The sequence below is a fragment of the Pan paniscus genome, chromosome 7 (assembly GCF_029289425.2).
Source record: "Pan paniscus chromosome 7, NHGRI_mPanPan1-v2.0_pri, whole genome shotgun sequence".
Classification (NCBI taxonomy): Eukaryota; Metazoa; Chordata; class Mammalia; order Primates; family Hominidae; genus Pan; species Pan paniscus.
This window is the reverse complement of record NC_073256.2, coordinates 37,571,038-37,596,085: the sequence shown is the minus strand read 5'-3', so window position 1 is coordinate 37,596,085 and position 25,048 is coordinate 37,571,038. Positions and strand designations below refer to the sequence as shown.

Genomic DNA, 25,048 nt, shown 5'->3' with positions numbered 1-25,048 from the left:
TATCATCCACCTTTACCTAAATTATATGTTAGCATCTAAGTAGTCCTCGGTAATCTGATGATTTAAAATTGTTTAATTTCCTAGTGTATTTAAATAGGCGAGGTGTCCCTGTCTTTTCTCCTTCTCTATTCTCTTTCTCATCCCACTGAACTTTGTGCTCCCAAATCAAGTTAAATGAAATTAAAAGTATGAATAAGGCCGGGCACAGTGGCTCACGCCTGTAAACCCAGCACTTTGGGAGGCCAAGGCGGGTGGATCACCTGAGGTCAGAAGTTCAAGATCAGCCTGGGCAACATGGTGAAACCCTGTCTATACTAAAATGCAAAAATTAGCTGGGCATGGTGGTGCATGCCTGTAATTCCAGCTACTTAGGAGGCTGAGGCAGGAGAATTGCTTGAGCCTGGGAGGCGGAAGTTGCAGTGAGCCGAGATAGCGCCACTACTCTCCTGCCTGCGTGACAGAGCTAGACTCCATCTCTTAAAAAAAAAGTATGAACAAATTCTGAAAAGCTTTATTTTGGGTACTGAAATAACTAACACCTTGTCTTAAGCATAGTAAACGTAGTCAAAATGAAGTAAGACCATCTTTTTGGCTATGGACCAATTTTTTAGGTAGGACTGGCAGAAATGACAGTTTGGGAACTGAATATACCATTTTCTTTGTCCCCATACCCATGAAATGAAGGAAAATGATGACTGGTACTTAGTTGGAAGTACTAAGGGTGTATCAGAAAGGATTTACTGGGTGGGTGCAGTGGCTCATGTCTGTAATTCCAACAGTTTGGGAGGCCAGGCAGGAAGGTCGCTTGAAGGCAGGAGTTTGAGACCAGCCTGGACAACAGAGGGAGATCCTGTCTCTATATTAAAAAAAAAAAAAAAGAGAGAGAGAGGAAAAGAAAAGAAAAAGGAAGGTTTTACTAAGGCTGTGTGGACCAGTGCCATTCTATAGAAATATAATGTGAGTCATATTTATCATTTAAAAGTTTTTAATAGCTACATTTACAAAAGTAAAAAGAAACAAGTAAAATTAATTTTAATAATATATTTTAAACCAATATATCCAAAATATCAAGATCCCAAAATATAATTAATGTAAAAATTAATATTTTACATATTCATTTTTTATACAAAGACTTCGAAATCTAATGTGTATTTTACACTTAGAGATAATCTCAATTTGTACTAGGCCCATTCCATGTGCTCAATAGCTACGTATAGCTATTAGCTACCTTATTGGAAGGTTCATGGAATGTGAATGTTTAGAAAGCAGAGCTGGTGCCCAAATCCTCAGCGATCTGTGATTCTTCTGGAAAAAGAATGGCCTCTACTTTGAAATTTCTTTCATATTTACTCTACTATATATTATAAAGTGAAATAAAGACCATCCGTTAGTAAAAATAATTTTATTTTTAGTACTTCCTGTAAATCAGTAAAATACACTAGATTCGTGCTGAGAATTGTACATCATTCCTTAGTTAAATAGGAGTCACAATTTGAATCCAAAATTTGAGGAAACTAAAAACAGACACATAGACCAATAGAACAGAATAGAGAACCAAGAAACAAATCCACACACCTACAATGAACTCAGTTTTGACAGATGCCAAGAACATGCACTGGGGAAAAGACAGTCTGTTCAATAAATGATGCTGGGAAAGCTGGATATCCATGTGCAAAAGAATGAAACTAGACCCCTAGGTCTCACCATATACAAAAATCAAATCAAAATGGATTAAAGATGTAAATCTAAGACCTCAAACTATGAAACTACTACAACAAACCATCAGGAAACATCTCCAGGTCATTGGTCTGGACAAAGACTTCTTGAGCAATACTCCACAAGCACAAGGAACCAAGGCAAGTGGGATCACATCAAGTATCCAGCAAAGGATACAGTTAACAAAGTGAAGAGACAACCCACAGAATGGGAGAAAATGTTCGCAAACTACCCATCTGACAAGGAATTAATAACCAGAATACATACAGAGCTCAAACAACTCTATAGGAAAAAATCCAATAATTCAATTTACAAATGGGCAAAAGATAATGAATAGACATTTCTCAAAATTAGAAATACAAATGGCAAACAGGCATATGAAATGGTGCTCAACATCACTGAGATCATCAGAGAAATGCAAATCAAAACTACAGTGAGATATCATCTCATCCCAGTTAAAATGGCTTACTATAAAAGACAAGCAATAAGAAATACTGACAAGAATGTGGAAAAAAGGGAACCTTGTACACTCTAAGTGGGAATGTAAATTAGTACAGCCACTATGGAGAACAGTTTGGAGTTTCCTCAAAAAACTAAAAATTGAGCTACCATATGGTCCAGCAACCCCATTGCTGGGTATATACCCAAAAGAAAGGAAATCGGTATATAGAAGAGATGTCTGCACTCCTATATTTGTTGCAACACTGTTTACAATAGCTAAGATTTGGAAGCAACCTAAGTGACCATCGACAGATGAATGGATAAGGAAAATGTGGTACGTATACACAATGGAGTACTACTCAGCCATAAAAAAGAATAGGATCCAGTCATTTGCAACAACATGGATGGAACTGGAGATCATTATGTTAAGTGAAATAAGTCAGGCACAGAAAGACAAACATTGTATGTTCTCACTTATTTGTGGGATCTAAAAATCAAATCAATTGAACTCATGGACATAGAGAGTAGAGGGATAGTTACCAGAGGCTGGGATGGGTACTGGAGAGTTGGGCGGGGGAAGGTGGGGATGGTTAATGGGTACAAAAAAATAAAAAGAATAAATGAGATGATTTGCCAGAACAATAGCGTGACTATAGTCAATAATAACTTAATTGTATATTTTAAAATAAAGAACATAATTGAATTGTTTGTAACTCAAAGGATAGATGCTTAAGAAAATGGATACCCCACTCTCCACAATGTGCTTATTTCACATTGTATGCCTGTATCAAAACATCTCATGTACCCGTAAATATATATGCCTACTATGTACCCACAAAAATTTTAAAAAATATAATTAAAAATTGAAAAACAAACAAGAAAATGGGAGAAAACTGCAATAAGAAAGGGTTTGCCCATCTATCTTTTTGAAAAAACATTTGCAGAATCATATATATTCTGTTGAATTTAACCCTGAAATCCTGTTAGTAGCAACTTAAATTGCTCTAACGAAAGCACAATGCATGAAAAGAGATGCTAGGAAGTGAATGTTGAAATGATTCAAAAATAGACTTTAAGCTTGTTTAGGCAATTAGACTTCTTCCCTGCTGAAACCAGGGAATTTACATTTTACAGTCTTGTTTTTCAGCAATCATTCTGCGTCTAGAATTACTCAACTAGAAAATGAGAATAATAATAACAACAGCTGGCACTTATTATAGGCATTGTTCTCAGTGTATTACATTTATTGATTTGTTTAATCCTCACAATAACCATGTGAAGAAGACATTGTATTTTATTCCCACTTTAAGAAACTGAGACCAAAAAGGTACAGTAACTCACCAAAGATCACACAGGGAGGTATAAATGCATCCGAATTCAAACACATGTTAATAACCATTTCACTCTGACACTTCACCCATTAGCTTTCCAAGATAAGGTCAAAAAATATAATACTAAGATATTTGATTATTTTAAATAGAAAGCATAGTATAATACATTGTTAATATTAAAAATAATTCTTGGCTGGGCCTGGTGGTTCATGCCTCTAATCCCAACACTTTGGGAAGCTGAGGCGGGTGGATCACCTGAGGCCAGTAGTTCGAGACCATCCTGGTCAACATGGTGAAACCCTGTCTCTACTAAAAATAGAAAAATTAGCCAGGCGTGGTGGCAGATGCCTGTGATCCCAGCTGCTAGGGAGCCTAAGGCAGGAGAATCGCTTGAATCCAGGAGGCGGAGATTGCAGTGAGCCGAGATTGTGCCATTGCACTCCAGCCTGGGTAACAGAGTGAGACTCCATCTCAAACAACAACAACAACAAAAATCTCTTAGAGGCTGGGAGTGTTGGCTCACGCCTGTAATTCTAGCACTTTGGGAGGTCGAGACGGGCAGATCACTTTGAGCTCAGAAGTTTGAAACCAGCTTGGGCAACATTGTGAAACCCCATCTCTACTGAAAATACAAAACTTAGCTGGGCGTGGTGGTGCATGTGTGTAATCCCAGCTACTCAGGAGGCTGAGGCTGGAGAATCGTTTGAACCTGGGAGGCGGAGGTTGCAGTCAGCCGAGATCCCACCACTGCATTCCAGTCTGGGCGATGGAGCAACACGCCATCTCAAAAAAATAAAATAAAATAAAAAAATAACTGTTCGAGAACATGACTTTTATCAAAGAAAATCCAATTTTGTTTTATGTTTAAATTATATGTAATGTGTCTCATGTTGTATCAAGACAGCTAAAATTTAAACTTATTCATTCATATATTCTGCTCAAATGTCACCTGTCAATGAGGTTTTCCCTGGTCACTTAAAGGAAAATAGTAATAGTCTCGCCCAGCTCTTGGTAAACTCAATCTTCCTTCCATATTTCATATATTAAATGTGCTTACATATTTTTGTTGTATCTTTTTCCTTCCACTATAATGTAAGCCCCACATAGGTGAAATATTTTTCTCTTTTGTTCGTTGCTATATCCCAGTATTTACAAAACAATGTTTAGATATTTTACTATTTATTTATAATAAATTTATTACTATTTACTTATAAATCCTCAAGAAATATTTATTAATTTAATGGTGAAATTTTATATTTATTCATTTATTTATGCCAAAACAATATACGTAGCAATTATGTGCATGGGCTTTGGAACAAGACAGATTTGGGTTAAAGTCATAACAGCCATTTACCATTTGTAAAATAAACAAATCACAATAATTATATTGACCTTGTAAGATTGTTGGGAAGATTAAAACTGGCATAGGGTCTGGCATAAGGCTATGCGCCATGAATGTTATTGCTATTATTTTTATACATTTTTAAAATTACTTATTCATTTGTTAAATAAGTACAGTATCAAACACCATGTTAATTGCTTAAGAAGTTTAGAAATTTAAAAAATATCTCCTTTGATACAAATTACAGCTTTTAATATACTGCAGGACTCAGGAGAAGTAAAGGAAATCTTCAAGGACTTTCTTACCCCCACAGCTTCTAGTCCCCATTTCTGTCTCCCAACTATAAAGTAAGTAAAAACAGAAACGGGAGCTGGGAACAGTCAGCAATGGGACATGAGTGTTTCCCTGAGAGCAAAGGCCATTGCAATTAGGAGCTCAAGCGTCAGGCCAGCACCAGGTGGGTGAGTTAAACCTGCTATTCTGGTGCAAACCAGAGAACTCCAAAGAGGACTTTAAAAGCGCCCGTTTCAGTAGCAGCAAAAACAGGCACAAGTTCTCTTTTTAGAAATCGGCATCATTTGCATGGATTAATATCAAGCAAATATGAGTTCACAATCAAAGATCAGCAAAAAACACAAAGAAACAAGTCAGACTGATGAATAAGAAGGAAGTAAACAGACTTAGACCCCAAGGCGTTCAGATTTTAAAAATTATTAAAGGACATAAAATAATTAAGTGGGAAGTATTTGTAGAAATAAAGAATGGTATCATAAACAACTTGATCAAAAAACCAAATGATAGGTAGATTTACAAAAGAGACTAATGGAATTTTCAAAAATGAAAAAATACAGCCAGGCACAGTGGATTATGCCTGTAACCTCAGCACTTTGGGAGGCCGAGGCGGGCAGATCCCTTGAGGCCAGGAGTTCAAGACCAGCCTGAGCAACATGGGAAGACCCTCATCTCTACAAAAAATACAAAAATTAGCCAGGCATAGTGGCTTACACCTGTAGTCCCAGCTATCCAGGAGGCTGAGGTGAGTGGATTGCTTGAGTCTGGGAGGCTGAGGCTGCAGTGAGCCACGATCATGCTACTGCACTTCAGCCTGGGTGACAGAGGAAGACCCTGTCTCAAACAAACAAACAAAAACCCAAAACTAAAACAACAACCAAAAACAAGGAAGAGAGAAAGGGAGAAAGAGAGAGAGAGGGGGAGGGAGGGAGGGAGGGAAGGAAGGAAGGAAGGAAGGAAGGAAGGAGGGAAAAAAGGGAAGGAGGGAAGGAAGGAAGGAAAAAAGGGAGGGAGGGAGGGAGGGATTGGATAAGCACAGAGTAGAAAAAAAGTGAGAAATATAATTGTTAAAATAAAAACTCAATGAACAGATTCAATAGTGAATTAATGACAACTGAAGAGAGACTATATCAGCCTAGACACAGGAAATATGTGGAAGGAATATGGAGGATGGAATGATGAGTTCTACCATACATATTATCAATCAGAGCCACAGAGGTAGAGAATAGAAAGAACGGAAGAGAGGTGGTAACTGAAAAGCAAAATGGGTTTCTGATGAAAAACGTATATGTACAGAAACTTAGCAAACAAGATCAATAAAAATACAACTGTACCTAGATAAGCCCTAGTGAAATTGCAAAATATTAAAAGCAAAGAGAAGATCTTAAAAGCAGCCAAAGAAAAAAGGTGGCTCACTTACAGAGGTATGACAATGAAACATGGAAGACATGTCAACACACACAGAAAGGAAGCCAGAATGATGTGTACCTGTTATGCATCAATAAGATATTATAAAATAAAAGACAAAGTCAGATATTGTGGAACAATATCATCAACAGCTGAATGAAAACCCAGAAAAAACTGTTTCAAGAATGAGAGTAAAACAACAACCGTTTTAGATAATGAAAGGCTGGGGAAGTTGCCACCAGCAGACCTTTACTAAAGAAACTTTTGAAGACTCTACTTCAAGATAAAGAGAAATGATTTTAGAAGGATTGTATGATATGCAAGAAGGAATGGTGAGCAAATATATTAGAAAATATGTAGTTTATTGGCCAAGCCATGGTGGCTCATGCCTGTAAATCCCAGCAACTTAGGAGGCAAAGGTAGCAGAAATGCCTGAGCCCAGGAGTTCAAAACCAGTGTGGGCAATGTAGTGAGACCCCATCTCTACAGAATTTAAAAAATTAGCCAGGTTTGGTGATTCATGCCTGTAGTTCTAGCTACTCAGGAGGCTGAGGCTGGAGGACTGTTTCAGCCCGGGAGTTGGAGGCTGAAGTTGCAGTGAGCAACCGCAGCTGCAAGACCCTCCACCACTGCCCTCTAACCTGGGCAACAGAGTGAGACCTCATCTCTTAAAAAAAGAAAAAAGAAAGCATGTTGTTTATAATAAAAAATTATGATGTCTAATTGTGGAATAAGGTATTCCAAGGTTATTTTAGTTTGAGAAAAAGACTAAGATATTGATTACACTTGGGCTTTTTTTACTTAAATTTCAAGGAAAGTAACAGAAGAATAACAATAGAATATTTAGCTTCCAAACCAAAAGAAAAAAAAAGAAGCCAGGGGATAAAAATAAATAAATAAAAACCTTGTTAAATTTTTTTTAAATGCAAGGAAGATGACAAAAGAGGCGCGGAAAAAGTAGGACAAATGAAAATAATCAGTTAATGTGTTATAAACAAGTCTAACTATATCAATAAGCACAATGAATGTAAATTATATCATTTTACAAGTTAAAAGCAAAGTAAACCATGAGAGAGGGAGATTGTCACCACTGAGGAAACAATTCCAGCTATACGCTATTTATGAGACACACCTAAAACATAACATCAAAAGGTCGAAATAAAAGCATAGAAAAAGGTAAAATGGAAAAATGTTAATTTAAAGCAAAATCATATTAAATAACTCTTTGAGTGAGGAAAACTGCCCCCAATCCTACCAGAATTACTTTCATTTTAATAAATTCTTTTGTTGCAAGCTTCCATATTTTTGTATTACTGTATTTGTGATATACATTTAATTTTAATTGTTTTTTTCTCTTAAAATATATTCTCTTTTAAATATAATATAATTATTTAAAATATAATCATTTCCCAAATTTTTAGGTAGTTTTTGTTTTTTAATTTGAGGTAATGTCTCACTTTCTTGCTTTGTTGCCCGGGTTGGAGTGCAGTGGTACAATCATAGCTCACTGCAGCCTCGACCTCCTGGGCTCAAGCAGTCGTCCCACCTCAACTTCCCAAGTAACTGAGCCCGTAGGTGCACACTACCATGCCTGGCTGATTTTTGTATTTTTTGTAGAGATGGGCTCTTGCTGTGTTGCCCAGGCTGGTTTCGAACTCCTGGCTTCAAGTGATCCTCCAGCCTCAGCCTCCTGAGTAGCTGAAACCATAGGGACATGTCACCATCCCTGGCTAGTAGTTTGCATCATTTCATAATAGATACTTAGAGAATGATTGTTAAATGTTTCTGACCTTTTTACAATTCAATTATATTTCCTATGGGCACTGTGGCTCATGCCTGTAATCCCAACAGTTTGGGAGGCTGAGGCAGGAGGATTGCTTGAGGCCAGGAGTTCGAGGACCAGCCTTGGCAACATAGCAAGACCCTGTTTCTAGAAAAAAAATTTTAATTAGCCAGGTGTGGTAGTTCATGCTTGTAGTCCCAGCTACTCGAGAGGCTGAGGCAGGAGGATTGCTTGAGCCCAGAAGCTTGAGGTTGTAGTGAACGATGATCACGCCACTGTACTCCAGCCTTGGCCACAGAGTAAGACCTTATCTCTAAAAATTTTTTTTAATTAAAAAAAGGTATATTTCCTATGTGACCATTTCAGTAATTAATTTATTAAGTTTATCACCTACTGTGTGAAATAAAAAATTCATTTTGTCTTAAGCTCTCAATCATTAAACTTCACAGTCCACTTGTCATCTGAATACCTGTAGATTTAGGGACTACCCATATTCAGCTTACGCATGCCATTCAGATTTGATAGATTTTGAACATGATGCTGTTTGGACATCTTGCAGGCTGAAGTGTTCTTCCCTTTTAGCGTGTCTTCACATAGCTCCACCTATCTGGCTGATCATTTTGTCTGATCATTTTCTTGTTCCTTTTGAAGAGGGTAGAAAGAAAACAGCTGCTCTGTTGGGTAGGCCTTAGATTTGGGGGTACAAGACCTTTGAACAAAGCCTCAAGATGGGGCACAAGACTGAAGTGGAGGTGCTCAAAAATGTGAAGAGACAACACCATCAACAACAATGATAATAAATGATATTGACATTGGACTTACTATATGCCCTGTGCTATTTAATCACATTATATAACAGTGCTTAATTATGAGTCCACAAAGACCTTGAATACCTGTTCTTCTCTTTCTCTTCGCTCCCTTTGTTTCAAAAGAAATCAGAGACAAATGATAGGAATTCAGGCACATTGCCAGTGTGCAGAAGCTGTAAAGCTGGCATCGGTACTCCCATTCATCTGCCTCTTTTCTGGGTCAAGAGGGCATAATGACAGTATAGATTATTAAACAAAGGCGAGTTAACTTAGGGGCAGGAGGCCAAAAAAACTTTTTAAAAATTCCAAATAAACAAACCATAAAGGTCAGCGCTAATGAGCAGAGAACGGGCTTGTAACTAACATTCTCCAAGGCTCTGAGGAACTTAATAAAACTGGATTATGTTTCAATGATTGGCATCAGAGCAAAGCTAAATAATAATAATCATACAGTTAGCACAGTACATACAAATTATTTTTGTACATAATTACAGATTTATGCAAACTAATGAACCAGATGAACTCCTCACTCGTCTCTGACTGCAAACTTTTGTTTCCCTTTTGGGAGTTCAAAAAAAGTCAGTGTGTCAGCAATTCATCTTTTTCTGCCCATTGGATCATCATGCAGAAATTAAATGAGGTGCCTAATTGTGAATTTAAATATCAACATTCTGTTGAACTGTTGGACGATGTACTAAAATGTTTAGTTTGCATTGCATTTCAACACATTTGTGTCATTCTGAGTTTGTTAATTTTGGATTGTGAAAAATGAAAGTTTTGCATAAATCTAAGTTGTACTAAGGGCCCTGTGCCAATATATTTTTCATATTGTTTTGCAGAAGGATACGCATCAATCTGTTCGATCTCGTCTTTTAAAATCTTCTTTATAGGCTGCAGAAAGCAATTGCCTCTTTAATCTCAAACATATAGCCATTGTATTAATCTTTTGAACAGTTCCCAGAAAGTGTAGTAGTTTGATCTGGCAAGCTAAGCATTTGACACCAGTATTATCCTGATGCATTAAAACCAAACCTAACCGTAACAAAGCAAAAAAGCAAGGCTCTTGTTGCCAATCATTTGGTTAGTCTGTGCTAGAGTCACTCCTAGGCCCTTGCTCTTGCCTCCTGACAAATGGTCCATATCTGAGAATAGAGACTAGTTAGACCCAGAGCTGTAGCCCTCAGCCATGGACTTGAGTCTATGTGAGTTGTCTATGCCAACTGATAACAGCAAGATTTCTTATTACAATTTAAGCAAAGTGAGTATGCAACACGATATTAAATATTATATATGTAAACAACCTGTAGTGTGTGCTGAATGTCGGCTCACTTGTGTAATAGCTTATGTGAAAACTGTCTCTTTATGTGGTGAATGTCCCTCACTACCCTTCTAACTATCATCACCATCCTCCCAGTCTAGTCTCAGCCCTCATCATGCAGACTTAGGTCACTGTAAATCTTCCCTCATTTTCTTGCCTTCAGTTTCATCCCATTTAAACTGCTCTCCACGGTAAAATTAATCTTCCTATAGTAATGCAACTATCATGTCATACTCGGCTAAACAACCTAGAGTGGCACTCAATTGCATATAGAATCAGGCTCAAGCTCCTCGATCTAGTTTTATCATCGAGCTTCTCTTTCTTCCTTCCTTCTTCCCCTCTCTCTCCTCTCTTCTTCCTTTAACTTTTTATTAAATTATAACACATTAAAGAAAAAATGTACATAGAATAAATGTACAACAGCTCAATGAATTTGCAAAAAGTGAACATATGCAAGTAACACCCTGATCAAGAAAGAAAAACTTACTACCACTCCAGGAATTCCTTCTTTCTTCTGCCACCCATCCATCCTCAAGGAAACCACTAACCTGACTTCTAAGAGCAGAAGTTAATTTGATCAGGCTTAACTTTGAATAAACTTCTTCTACGTGCAGGACTCAGGAGAATGCTCTGATGTGGGGGACATGATGCCTCAGGCCCTCCAAACCTTGCAGCCTACGGCAGCAAGTCTAATTCAAGGGCATGCAACTGATGGATCTGAGTGTCCTGAGATCTCATCTGCTGTACTCAGAATTTACTCAGGAACTGCCAGCTGGAGGTATCAGGGTGACAGCTGATGAGCACTGGGAAGGGGGAGACTGGCAGTGGGAGACTGGCAGTGGGTAGGGTTTGATGACGATGATCTGAAACTAATATCACAGACTTCACCTCCCTCCCATTTTCCACAGTTCTGCTCCTTAGTCATTTCTTCAGCTTCCTACTCACTGCATTTTGACAAAAGGCACCTGCAGCTGTGGCATTCAACCCTAAAGTCCCCCAGTTAATACTTAGGGCCTTTTGGATGCCAACTGGAATGTCCCCCACCGTGGGAGGGCTTCTGATGCTGCTCTGCCCTAAAGAGCATTCTGTCTGTGTTCCAGGGGCAGAGCTGAGAAAATACTTTTTATCTGTGATTCTTTTTAACAGCAATTAAATGAATGCTATTATTATAAAGTTATTATGATGACTTTACATAACAAGGTGTCTTATTCTAAAGTGGAGAATTTTCTGAAGCATTTGTATTGAAAATGTAGTATAAAAATAGTGAACTAGTGATTGAAGAAAGGTCAGGGGCCATTACTCATCATCTCAACCTAACTCTACAACGACTTTAATTTTTGCATATTGTCTCCCAGGTCGCGTCCATATGGACTCTAATTTTTGTACACTATGGTTATTGTAGAGTTCATATCAGAAGACTATTTTTAAATGGCCTTGTTTATGCAAGCTCTTTGCAAAGGGAAAATGTTACTATGGATTCATAGAATCTTGCCTTTCTTTTCTGCAAGTTGTCACCTTAGTGGCAGACTCTCATTCTGTTCCTTCAGGGGAGCTACACAGCTGAGGCTAAAACAAATGGCAAAGATACCCATACATGAAGTAGCCTGAATTCTTACTTCCTCTGTCAGGTGCTTTTTAAGTAAATACAAAGAAATCACCTTAACCTTGTTGTACTTCAGAATCTCCAGGAGTAATGTATGAAGTTAGTCCTGGAGATTCTAAAGTATAACAAGGTTGAGGTGATTAACCTACTGATATAGTCTGGGTGTGTGTCCCCGCCCAAATCTCCTATTGAAATATTATCCCTAATGTTGGAGGTGGGGCCTGGTGGGGAGTGACTGGATCCCGGGGCATATTTCTCACGAATGGTTTAGCGCCACTTCCCTTGGTGCTGTTCTCAGGATAGTGAGTCTTTGTGAGATCTGGTCGTTTAAAAATGTGTGGCACTTCCCCCTGCCTGGCTCCTGCTTTCCCTGTGTGAGGTGCCTGCTCCCGCTTCATCTTCCAACATAATTGTAAGTCTCCTGAGGCCTCCCCAGAAGCCAAGCAGAAGCCACTATGCTTCCCATACAGCCCACAGAACCATGAGCCAATCAAACCTCTTTTCTTTATAAATTACCCAGTCTCACTTATTTCTTTAGAGCAATGCAAGGATGGACGAACACATTTGCTTATCTCAGAAGATAGTCCGTTAACTTAATAAACTTATTTGAGCATCTACCACATATGCACAAGGCTTCTTGCTAGGGACTGGAAAGCAACTGAGCCAGAAACTGCAAGTCTTGCAAGGCACTATCTGTGGACAGGTGAGGGTTCTGGTACAGATGAGTGATGTTCACTCAGGAGAAGACTAAAGTCAGGCCTCGGATCTGGGTTCTGGTTTTGTACAGTCCCTGCTTCTTTTCCCTCACCCTAGTACTTTCTAAGAATGGGCTTCTATGGCCCCCTGGATGGCCCCTGGCGTCTGAACATTCCAAGCTCAGATCCCTTCTGCCGATTTCCTGTAGTCTTCTCAGATTCCCCGCAAACAGCTTCTACCCACACCCTGTTTAGCCTTCCTTCACCAAAGCCTCATTCTCTGTCTCTTTCCTAATCAGGAATTCAGGGGTCCCTCAAATTACAGCCCCCTGCTTTGAGGCCGAGGCAGGAGGATCATGTGAGCCCAGGAGTTCAAGGCTGCAGTGAGCTGTGATTGCACCACAGCACTCCAGCCTGAGCAATAGAGCAAGACCCGAAAGAAAGAAGGAAAGAAAGAAAGAAAGAGAGAGAGAGAGAAAGAAAGAAAGAAAGAAAGAAAGAAAGAAAGAAAAGAAAGAAAGAGGAAGGAAGGAAGGAAAAGAGAAAGAAAGAAGAAAGAAAGAAAGAAAGAAAGAAAGAAAGAAAGAAAGAAAGAAAGAAAGAAAGAAAGAAAGAAAGAAAAGAAAGAAGGAAGGAAGGAAGGAAAAGAGAAAGAAAGAAAGAAAAGAAAGAAAGGGAGGGAAAAGAGAAGAGAAGAGAAGAAAAGAAAAGAAAAAGAAAAGAAAGACAAAAATTAGAGCCCAAACCCTTGGCAACACAATAAAAATCCTGTTTAGCCTTCCTGGAAGGGAGGTTTGGGGGTCCTTAGAACTAACTACAGGGACCTCCCTTCAGCATATACCTCCTGCCTCAAAAATGCACATAAAAAAAGTTTTCTGCTGAAGAGGGAAAAATATGTCTTAAAACATCCCATTTTGAATTGCGTATCCCACTCCACTTACATAAATTCAGAAGCGGGAGCAGTGGTCTCTTGATTGAAAGGATCTTGCAGGATGTTGCAGAAAGAGTGACATTCGTGTCAGGCATTAAAGACAGATGAGACTAAATTAGGTATCACTAGCGGGTAAGAGCATCTTACATGGAGGAGCACTGGGGGCCAAGCTCAGAAAGGGGAAAATCTAGAATGTGTTGGAGGTCTGCGAGGACACGGATCCAGCAGGAAGACGTTCATGCAGGGTGTCCCAGGGGAGCTGCCACCCTGGACCACATGGGCAGGACTGTGGTCCCAGACCACCAGAACCAAGACTCCTGTAAGAGGCCATCAAGCCAAATCTCACTGTGCAAATCTCCGTTTGCCTCAACCATGGAAGAGGTCCCAGCATCCCATCATCCACCGTCAACAGAGCTCTCACTCTCATACATCTCTGTTTACTCCTCTTCAACCAAGTTCTCCTTCTCTTCCACCATAAAATGTTTCCATCTCACAGCCTCCGCTTGTAACATTCTCTTCATCTCCATTCTGAAATGCGGTGGTTTTCTGAAACCACTTCTCCCATGGCCACCAAAGGCTGTTTTATTTCCCATACTCCAAGTAACCATGTAAGGTGGGTGTTTTCCTTCCTTTCCTCTGTCACCACCAGACCATTGTCCCCCTTTTCCTGCAGAAACTTTGCCCTTTTGGGTTTGTGTGACTTGGATACACCATCTCATTTGTTCCCACCGTCTCCCCACCACTCCTCTTTATTCACTGAAGATTTTAGTTTCTGGTTCTCTGTCTTCCTCTCCACCTCAAATTCTGTCATCACTCTTTGTAACCTCAGTATTCCCAGGAAAGGCCATTTCAGTCCCCTGGCATCTCAGTTTCTTCACCTCCTTATCTCTAGGGATCTTTTATTTCTGTCTACTTCAGTCACGCACTCCAATAGTTGCCCACTGGACCATTGTACAACCTCTAAAATCTTGAAGGCCAACATCAAGCTCTTGGGCCATTCCATAACCTTCTAGTTTATTTGTTCAAGTATCCCTACTAGAAAAGTCCTTCAGTTTCTTCATGGCCTCCACTCCATCCATTCTCTCACTTTCTCACTGTTCATCGATATCCTTATAAATGCCTCCTTTCTTGCCTAGTTTCAATTCTATATTCCACCATTCTAGTTACTTTTTACGAAGACCATAAATTCCTTTATCTTCCATAGCTTCATGGATAAACTCAGCCTTCTTTCTCTGTGCATGAGCACAACTGCAGAAAGTTATATTATTTCTTTCATTCCAAATTAATGACTTTAGACTTCGAATGAGCTCTCAATTGCTTGTCAGTGGTCTTCTACTTCTCTGGTAAGCTCAACTTCCAGTTCTCCTGCAGAATCAATCTCCCTCTCTTTACTCAATCAGTCTTGGCATAGACACACATTCTAGTATCTCCCTCCCCAAGCCCCTTAAGCTATCACCTATCAAAGCAGAACTTCTCTAAAGGATTGTCTATGATCCTTCTATTCCTTGGTTTCTCATTCCTTGGTTTCTCATTCATTCCTCAACCAACTCCAAACTGTTTTCTGCCAAAATTGTATTTCTCAACCCAATGTACCCCAGGATGTCAAATCTAACAGTGAGTTTTCTAGTCAGTGACTGTGGTAGGCTGCATAACGCCCCTTGCCCCGAGATGTTCCCGTCATACTGTCCTCTGCTGTGAATATTCACTTTACATAGCCCACCTTGCAGACAGGTCTGAATCAGAGACTTCACACATGCTAGTCCCTCTGCCTGGAATGACAGTCCATGTTTCACCTTGTAATCTTTTTAGGGAAGTCCTCCTTGATTCCTAGTGAAGTGCCTTTCCCCTGTGATTCTCCGTTACGGCATCTGCTTCATGACACTTCTCACAATGAATTCATATGAATTGGTTTGTTTTTTAATTATATAATCTTCTCCCTTAGTGACTCGATGGAAAGCTACACAAGACCTGGAGACATAACTCTTTTATTCACCAACATTAACCTGACACTTAGCAAAGTTCAAGGCATGTAATATAGATGCTTATTAAATATTTGCTGATGTTCGTTATTGAGAGGGAGGTAGCTGAAATGGTAAGGTGTTACTAGAGGCACAGAAAGCTAGAAAGTGAGAGGCCAGATTGTGGGGAGTACTGAATGTCATAGTGGAGAGTTCAGACTTAATGGATATAGAGAAACATGAAATATTTTGAGCCAAAAAAACCAAATTGCTTGTATCTGTGTTATGGACAAATATCCCTAGCAACAATATAAGGGATAGATTACATTAGAAAGAAATTGGAGGTGGCTGGGCACGATGGCTCATACCTGTAATCCCAGCACTTTGGGAGGCCAAGGAAGGCAGATCACTTGAGGTCAAGAGTTTGAGACCAGCCTGGCCAACATGGTGAAACCCTGTCTCTACTGAAAATACAAAATTTAGCTGGGCATGGTGGTGCACACCTGTAATCCCAGCCACTCAGGAGGCTGAGGCAGGAGAGTCGCTTGAGCCTGGGAGGAGGAGGTTCTAGTGAGCCAAGATCACACCACTGCACTCCAGCCTCGGTGACACAGTAAGGGAGACTTTGTCTCAAAAATAAACAAGCAAAAAAAAAAAAAAAAAAAACAAAAAACTGGAGGCAAGGCTCTGGAAAAATAAAATGATTCAGCAGATATATATATTCTGAGAAGGAAAGAGGATTATATAAAAGTGTAGATTATATAAAAGTAGTACTATATATAACTATAAAAGTTATATATAGTAATATTTTATTAATAATTAACATTATTAGACTTCATTTAATAATTCAGCCTGACGTTTGTTGTGTCCATATTATTATAGCTTTGGAATGAATGTCCCAGGTTATCTCAGAATATATGTATTCCCACAAGCTGTAAAGCATTTATAGTTTGTTGTTTGGGGGCTAATCAGGCCTAAAAGCGTCTCTCCACAGTAACTGGAAAAAGCCTCCCATATTCAACTGACTATTTTTAAACACAATCAGCCGTTCACTCCTTCCAAATCTGTTTGCTGTAAACTTGGTGAGCAAGCCCTCTTCTCAGGTCATGTGTGTGCCAGCTCTGAGTTCTGAAGCCTGGTGCCTTCAAATTATCTGGATTGAAATAGTGCCTGGAAAATGTGATTAAAGTAGTGGATGAGTTTTGAAAACTTAGAAAATAGCCATACAGGTTTTAAAGATGGGTTTAACACAAACCAAACAAAAACTAATTCTACCCAAAGTACTCGGGAAACAAAGAAAGAGGCAAAGAACAGTTTTACTCTAAACACCAGGAGAAATAGGCAATGGAGAAAGAAAGGTGTTGACTTTATGCCAAGAGACCTTCTTTAAAGCAAAGGGCTTTGGAGAGACGTTTTTTCAGATGCTGTCTCTAAATCCAAACATTTTCAGTGGCGCGAACCAGTGGATGCGTTTGGTTCCATGTCAGTAACGCATGAAGAGATAACAGGGGTGAAAGTGGGTCCGCTACCTGCTGAAATGCCCTTGCAACTCAGGTACCTGCTTCAGAGGCTCTGCAGGTGGGGAACCTCCCTGATTGTCACCCAGCACAACTGTCACCCACCCTCAGTTGGCATCCCCAGCGCAGTAGAAACTCAGAGAAAATGTGGGGAAACAAAATGGAAACTACTGTGAAAGCAGCTGAATTTCATTAACTTCAGTTTTCACTGTTAGTACAGAAGGTTTTATATTAATCCCTAGGTAGTTCTAGGACTGGAGTGATTTGTCATGAAGCAACAGTGCAGGCTGGGTGTGATGGCTCACGCCTATAATCTCAGCACTTTGAGAGGCTGAAGCAGGATTGCTTGAGCCCAGGAGTTCCAGGCTAGCCTGGGCAACACAGAAAGACTCCTTCTCTACCAAGAAATTTAAAAAAAAATTAGCTGGATGTAGTAGCACACACCCGTGGTCCTAGCTACTTGGGAGACTGAGGTAGAAGGATTGCTTGAGCCTGGCAGGTTGAGGCTGCAGTGAGCCATGATCATGCCACTGCACTCCAGCCTGGACAACAGAGCGAGACCCTGCCTCAAAGCAAAACAAACAAACAAAAAGAAATAGTGTAATGAAAAGAAAGGACAAAAATAATTCAAGTAAAAGAAACTTGACAGATTAAAGCCAATAGGCATTCACAATGTGTTTAAGTGATTCTATGCCAGTATTTTAAAAATGTGTTAATGACATTCATCTGTCATGTACTTGAAGCTCTTGGATTAAGACTACAGAATGGAAGATACAGATAGTGACGAGCCAAGGAAAGGGGTCCTCATCCACGTTTCAGGGGACTTGAATGCTAGCCAAAGCTCTGCCTCTTACTAACTCTCCAACCTTGAACAGGTAGCTTCACTTCTCTGACAATTATTCTCATCTTAGACTAGAATATGGCTTTCACTTTAGAAAGGAGGACCAACATCTCAGGGACTGGCAAAGACAGAGTCTGTAGATGTAGGTGTGTTGGAGTGGAGCAGAAGGCTGGCCCACAGCTTGGATGTCACCCTTTCTACTGGGGAAGTGGTGAGTTCATCCATGGAGAGGAAGAAGCAGTAGACTGTGTGAAGAGGAGCTGGGGAAGGGTGTCTTTGGCAGGCGCATGGGAAATCAGGAAAAGCTGGCGAATCCACAGTGGCGTTTACGAGCACAGACTTGTAGTGAGCTCACTGATGGCCCCTCATGGTCCTAGCATTCCCCAGGTTGTGGAGTAAGAACATGGAAATCCTGGAGCAGTGGGAGGGCAAGAGGGAGTGAGGACCAACAAAAGGTCCTGGCCAGGCCTGGGGGCTCACACCTGTAATCCCAGCACCTCGGGAGGTCCAGGCAGGGGCATTGCTTGAGCCCAGGAGTTCAAGACCATCCTAGGCGATAGAAAGAGACTCTGTCTCTACAAAAACACTTCTTTAAAAAAATGAACTGGGTGTGATGGCACATGTCTGTGGTCTCAACTACTCAGGAGGCTGAGGTGGGGGGATCGCTTGAGCCCAGGAGTTCGAGGCTGCAGTGAGTGATGATTGCTCCACTGCACTCCAGTCTGGGCAACAGAGTGAGATGCTGTCTCAAAAAAAAAAAAAGTCCTGTGCTCAAAGGTCTTGAAGAAACATCCCAGGGTACTTCCTTCTTGAAGACTTGTGGTTCATGTTAGCATACTAAAGGCTCCAACTAGTCCTGCAGTAGAGAAACAGGGTTAACTATTTACATCACCATTCTAGAACTTGCTTGACTAAAGAAACTTTCTTGAAAAGATATGTTTGTTAAAGTTTCACTGAACATAATAGATACAACATCATTCTAGGGTATAAAATTCAAGCTTCCTGAGAAGGTATATAATGCCTCTAGGATCAGGCTCCTGCCACTGTCTGCTTCAGACTTAGTTGCTGCTGAGCCAAACCACCTGGATGCTCATCTACCCACCCCTGCTCACCCGCTACCCCTCACGTCTGCATGCCCCAGCCTGCCCTGCAGATTACACGCCTCGTGGTTTCTTTGTGTGTGTGTTTTGCTCATGCAAAAGCTAACTGCTCTCTCTCCTCCTCTTTAACTGCCCAATTCCTAATTATCCTTTAAGATTCATGTTACTCAGAATTACCCTAAAGGGCATGTTGTCATGGATATTTAGTGACCTTGAGTCAAGCCATTTGTTCAGAAAAATAACTCCCTTGTACATAGTAATCTCCATTCTATAAATTGCTTTCTTACATACTATCTCGCTTAGTTCTTGCTTCCGTTCTGTAAAGCAGACTGTATTATCATCATCATTTTATTAGTGAGAAAATGAGCATTAGAGATTCCAAGTGACTTGCCTAAGATCACCCGCTCAGGAAATGGCAGAGGCAGGCCGTCCTCAATTTCAAGCCAAGCCCTGCCCATTCTGTGGGTTTGTGACTCACGAGGCATGGAAGGACTCAAAACATTTGAGCAGCTTCTTTTAAAACAAATAAGCTAACCCTTTCTCCCTCCCATCTCTTCCTCTGTCATTGTCACTGCCAGCGCTGTCACATCTGCCTCTCAGATGGGGCTGTGGTGACCAGGAACAAGAGCGTCTGGAGTTAATGAGAAATCATTTGTAACCCCTGCACACATCTCTTCTCACAGCTGCTGCTCTTCCCAATTTTCTGCTTGGATGACTTTTTTAAAGCATGTGAACTGTTTTTTTCCTATTGCGGGGTGGAAAACAAACAGCACAGTCACGTGTGTACACACACAAGTATATTTCCTTTAGATGCAAATATTTGCTATAAAAAAGATCTGGAAGGGATGAAGCTTGTTTTTAAAAACATTGTTACATTATTTACCGTATTTCCAAAGTAGACAATGACCAAAGACGAATTCTCCAACTGCAACTGTGAATGAGCTTGGTAAACCTGGGCCGCTGCAGGTCTTCATCATGAGCTGCGTGCGTTCTTGACTTCTGTTGAGTTCATGGAGGCTGTTGAGTGCTGCTAAGCTTGCCCTTGGCCTGCCTGTGGCCCATTCTCTCCTCCTTCCACCACCACCCATCTGCAGGAGCTGCTGGACCTGGCAGTATAGGAGGAAGCAGTCTCAGAAAACCACTTGAAGCATGATATTAGGGATAGAGGGTTTTCTCCTCCCAGAGTAGCTAATATTTTAAAGGAGAATTTACTCTTACCCCCCAAGACAATGCTTAACCCAGAAAAATTAATCTGTAAGGGTAGAACTCTTGGTTCTATGGCACTCTGATGGGTGCATTTCCCAGAGAGGAAGGACCCTTTCCTCTCCTACTTACACGGCTTTTTCACTAGAGGGGAAGGAAGACAGGTTGAAAAACAAGCTCAACTGCATGTATGTGCTCAAGGGAATAAGCAGTCATTTGCCATCAAGAAGACCTAAAGAAAAGCCTTATGCTTCAAACAGTTGCTTTTTTATTTTTTGTGTGTGTGTTTTGAGACAGGGTCTCCTGTCATCCAGGCTGGATTGCAGTGGCGCAATTACAGCTTGCTGCAGCCTGGAACTTCCAGGCTCAAGCAATCCTCTCATCTCAGCCTCCCAAATAGCTGGGACTATAGGCATGCTCCACCACACGTGGCTAATGCTAATTTTTGTTTTGTGTTGTTTTTGTAGAGATGGGGTTTTATCATGTCGGCCAGCCAGGCTGATCTCAAACTCCTGGACTCAAGTGATCCATCTACCTTGGCCTCCCAGAGTGTGGGGATGATAGATATGAACCACTGTGCCCAGCCATGGTTGTACTTTTAATTGTTGCTTTCCTCCCACTACGTGTCACACTTCATCTACTTGGTGTGACTTTTTAAGATAAATAAGGCCATCCTTCCACTATTGCGAGATTTGCTTCTGAAAGGCATAGAGCATGTGAGCTGAGCACATGTGCTCCTATCCCACTCATACCCTGCCAAGGTTGTCCATACCTCCAGTTCTGCCAGGCAGAGGTGAAGCAGATCACGGGCCTACTCGGGGTGACTGCATCCCCACCCAGCCTGAGTGCCCCGCCCTGGGCATGGACGGCACTGAGGGCCCTTCCAGTGGAGCGGCAGGACTTCAGAGCCCCAGGTTGGAGTTAGGACAAAAAAAGGTTCAAGAACTGGCTTTGCCTCTTGTTAGTGACCTTGGGCAAGTTGCTTCAGCTCTCAGGCCTCAGTTACTTCATCGCTGTAGCCCGGGGAGGATGAAATTGAGTAGCCAATGGGAACTGCTTGTCTCACAGGGGCACTAACTAGATACAACTGCAGCCATTACCGAGGTCAACAGACATGAACTGACTACTTAGAAAATGTGCTCTTAGAAGTAATTCCTATTCATCTAATCAAGGTTTTGTGAAGGCTGCTTCCAGTAAATGCACAACACTGTGAGGATGACCTCACTGAGGAGCAATGAGAGGTTAAGGGGAGGAGGTACAGCCCCTGGCTCCTGCCTGGGTGGCTTAGTGCACAGCCACCCCACACCTCACTCCTCACACTCAAATGGCATCTACCGCAGCTTCCAACTCACTTCATGGTGTGGAACCTGAGCCCTGCCTGGCTAAAGGACCCTGTCTCTCACTGCCCAGCACTCTTTAGCATAAAGGGCTTCAGTAACCATGAATAAGAGAACCGGCCGTCTGGGCTTGACACAGAACAGGGCATTCAAACTCCCCGTGGCTCAGTACTCTTGTCTGTTTGGGCAGTCTTTCCATTTACTTCAAAAGCAGTCTGCCTGTGTGATCAGCTGCCAGGGTAGGCACATATCGACCTGAAATACAAAGAAGTGCTCAGAACGTGCCAATGTGTGCATGGGATGGGGGTGGGGGCTGGAAGGGAAATAGAAACAGGATGGAAATGAAAGACTCTTTCTAATTAGAATGTTTCCCAAGCTTTCCCATCTGGTTCTTCCAGAAATAATCATCACAAGGGGAAATATCTGACACAGTGTCATCTTCTGAAGAAATGAACTGGGCTTGCTTTTCAGGGAGAGGCAAAAAATGGTCACCAGGGACTCAGTTTGGAAAAAGCACGAGTTTAAGAGGTTGAGGGGATGACGGGCCCTGGTTCCTGGAGAGGAGGTGAAAATGTTTTCTTCTTTTCTTCCCCTCTCCAAATCTCAGGTCTTTATCTTTAAAATACAGTTATCTCCTAAATATACTAATTAGGAAGCAGCCTGGCATCATGGAAACAGCGTGGACTTTGGAGCCTGAACAACATGGACCCGCATCCACTCCATTGCTGTCACTTCAGGGAAAGAGTTTCACTTCTGCAGACTTGTGTCCATGTCTTTGAGACAGAGATTCTAATATTTACTTTGTTCTAAAGATTAGAAATGACGAATGTAAAATGTTGAAATCTTCACCTCTCCAGGGGATGATATTAGGATATGGAGACTTTGGGAGGTGATGGGTCACGGGGGCAGAGCACTCATGAATGAGATTAGTTCCCTTATAAAAGAGACTCCAGAGAAAACTTCCACCCCTTCCACCCAGTGAGGTTGGAGTAAGAAGACCACTGTCTAAGAGGAAGCAGCCCTCACCAGACCCCAAATCTGCTGAGACCTTAATCTTGGACTTCCCATCCCCTAGAACTGTGAGAAATCAATTTCTGTTGTTTGTAAGTCACCAAGTCTATATTATTTTGTTATGTAGCAACCTGAATGGACTAAGACAGTAGCTATAATCATCATCATCATTGTCAATACCAATATTACATGAAGCTCACATGGACAGAAATTTCCTTATAATAATGGAAAAAACTAAAGCTCTGACTCTGAAGATGTATTTCTAACCAGTAGATAGAACATCCTAGAACATCTTGAAGCTTTATTTGTTAAAGCATGAGTAGGGATGGTCAGTGCTAGTTCTTACCATTGCTCTGATTCTCCTAGGTCATCTCTCAGCTCAGTCACCTCATCTATGCCCTTGACACACACTCCCTTAACACGCTCATACCTTCCTAGCTATTCAGGTTTCAGTTCCGCCAAACTCTCCCTCGGTCCTGTGTCCCATTCCAGCTGTACCTTGTCTCTCACTTTTTCTTGACTTAAGAATGCAGGTCATTTTCCAAACACAATTCTTACAGCAGTAAATGGCTAAGATTACCACATTTTTTTTCTTCCTATCAGCTGTGAATGCCCTCCAGATCACAACCAAATTGGGCACAGTGACTCCAAAGAGCTCTGCAAATAAATGCCAAGGACAGACAGTGGTGGACTCCACCATCTGAGAGAATGAATGAGAATTGGGAGGCAGGTTGTGCCTCCTTTGATCTAAAACTCTGAATAGAATATTTTCAGGAATCCTTGGGATTTCCTGGGTCTTAAGCCTCTAACACTTGTTCTCTGGAATCATCATTCCTTTGAGATCACTGTTTTTCTTCACTTCAATCAATGGTCTTGGTAAAGTACCTTTTTTATACAATCTTGAATCACACAAGTTCTTAAAAACATTAGGGAAACAACATTAGAGATGGTAAAGCTCCCTGATGAGCAAAGGGAGCTCGTGGGGGGTGGGTGGATCTTTCTTGGGAACCTGGGTATTGAGGCCAGGAAGTACAGTCAGGCTGGACATGCTGTTTATATTAAGTCCACTGGTCATAGAGAGGAGAGGAAAGAGCCAGACCTGTATACCCACCTCAACCACTGTTCTCCCTAATGATGTCACATTCTGCAAGCCTCTCAATCTCCCCCATTCTCTCTTTCTGCATTTCCAAGAAGGGGATCATGCTGCCTACTTCTTAAGGTTGTCATAAGGTTTAAGTGAGAGAAGTTGGTGCTCTGGTGTCTCCCCCTCCTAACAACGCTGTGCCCACACCCCTTGCCACCATTGTTAGGATTCTAGAATGTTCTTTTTCTCTGTTGAAGTGATGAGAAGAAATCACTAGCACAAATAAAGTATACTTTTAATGATCTGTTGTTTGCATTCATAGTTTATGAATCTTGAAGGTCTGTGGTGCTAGCAAAAAAATAGGGCCTAAACTTAGCATTATTTCAGAGCAAGAAACCTTGAGACTTCAGAGGAATCGCAAATGATGATTAGTTTAGAATTACTGTTAGTAAGAATAATATTATTATAACAACATTCATCACAATTCAAGGATCTAACATACACAGTCATGTGTTGCTTCATAACAGGAATATGTTCTGAGAAATGCATCCTCAGATAATTTTGTCATTGTCGAACATCACAGAGTGCACTTTTGGACACCTCAATGGTATAGCCTACACCTAGGCTTTCTGGTCTAGCTTACTGCTCCCAGAGTACAAACCTGTGCACCATATTGCTCTACTGAATACTGTTGGCATGATAATACAATGATCAGCATTTGTGTATCTAAGCATATCTAAACGTGGAAAAAGTATAGTAAACATACAGTACAAAAGATAAAACATGGTCCACCTGGCCAGGTGTGGTGGCTCTTGCCTGTAATCTTAGCATTTCGGGAGGCTGAGGCAAGTGGGTCACTTGAGGTCAGAAGTTTGAGACCAGCCTGACCAATATGGTGAAACCTTGTCTCTACTAAAAATACAAAATTAGCCAGGCGTGGTGTCACACACCTGTAATCCCAGCTACTTGGGAAACTGAGGCAGGAGAATCACTTGTACCTGGGAGGCAGAGGTTGCAGTGAGCTGAGATCACACCATTGCGCTCCAGCCCAGGCAACATGAGCAAAACTCTGTCTCAAAAAAAAAAAAAAGAAAAGAAAAAAAGGTCCAACTATATAGGGCACTTACCATGAATGGAGCTTAAAGGACAGGAAGTTGCCCTGGGTGAGTGAGTGAGTGAGTGGTGAGTGACTGTGAAGGCCTAGGACGTTACTGTACACTACTGTAGGCTTTATCAACATAGTTCGCTTATGCTCCAACAAATTTATTTTTAAAATATTTTTCCTTCTTCAATAATAAATTAACCTTAGCTTACTGTAACAGGTTTACTT

General features: G+C 41.0%; 1 protein-coding gene and 1 long non-coding RNA gene across 6 annotated transcripts in view; one reads left to right on the top strand and one right to left on the bottom strand.

The window, feature by feature from the left end:
- The window catches only part of PSD3 (pleckstrin and Sec7 domain containing 3), a 713,864-nt gene that overhangs the window by 129,278 nt on the left and 559,538 nt on the right, over nt 1-25,048 (top strand). The window lies entirely within an intron of this gene.
- LOC134731055 (uncharacterized) lies at nt 55-23,895 on the bottom strand. The gene is made up of 3 exons (XR_010113117.1): nt 23,746-23,895; nt 19,967-20,189; nt 55-856 (listed from the first exon to the last, which is right to left on the bottom strand). It is a non-coding gene; the product is annotated as an uncharacterized LOC134731055 (long non-coding RNA).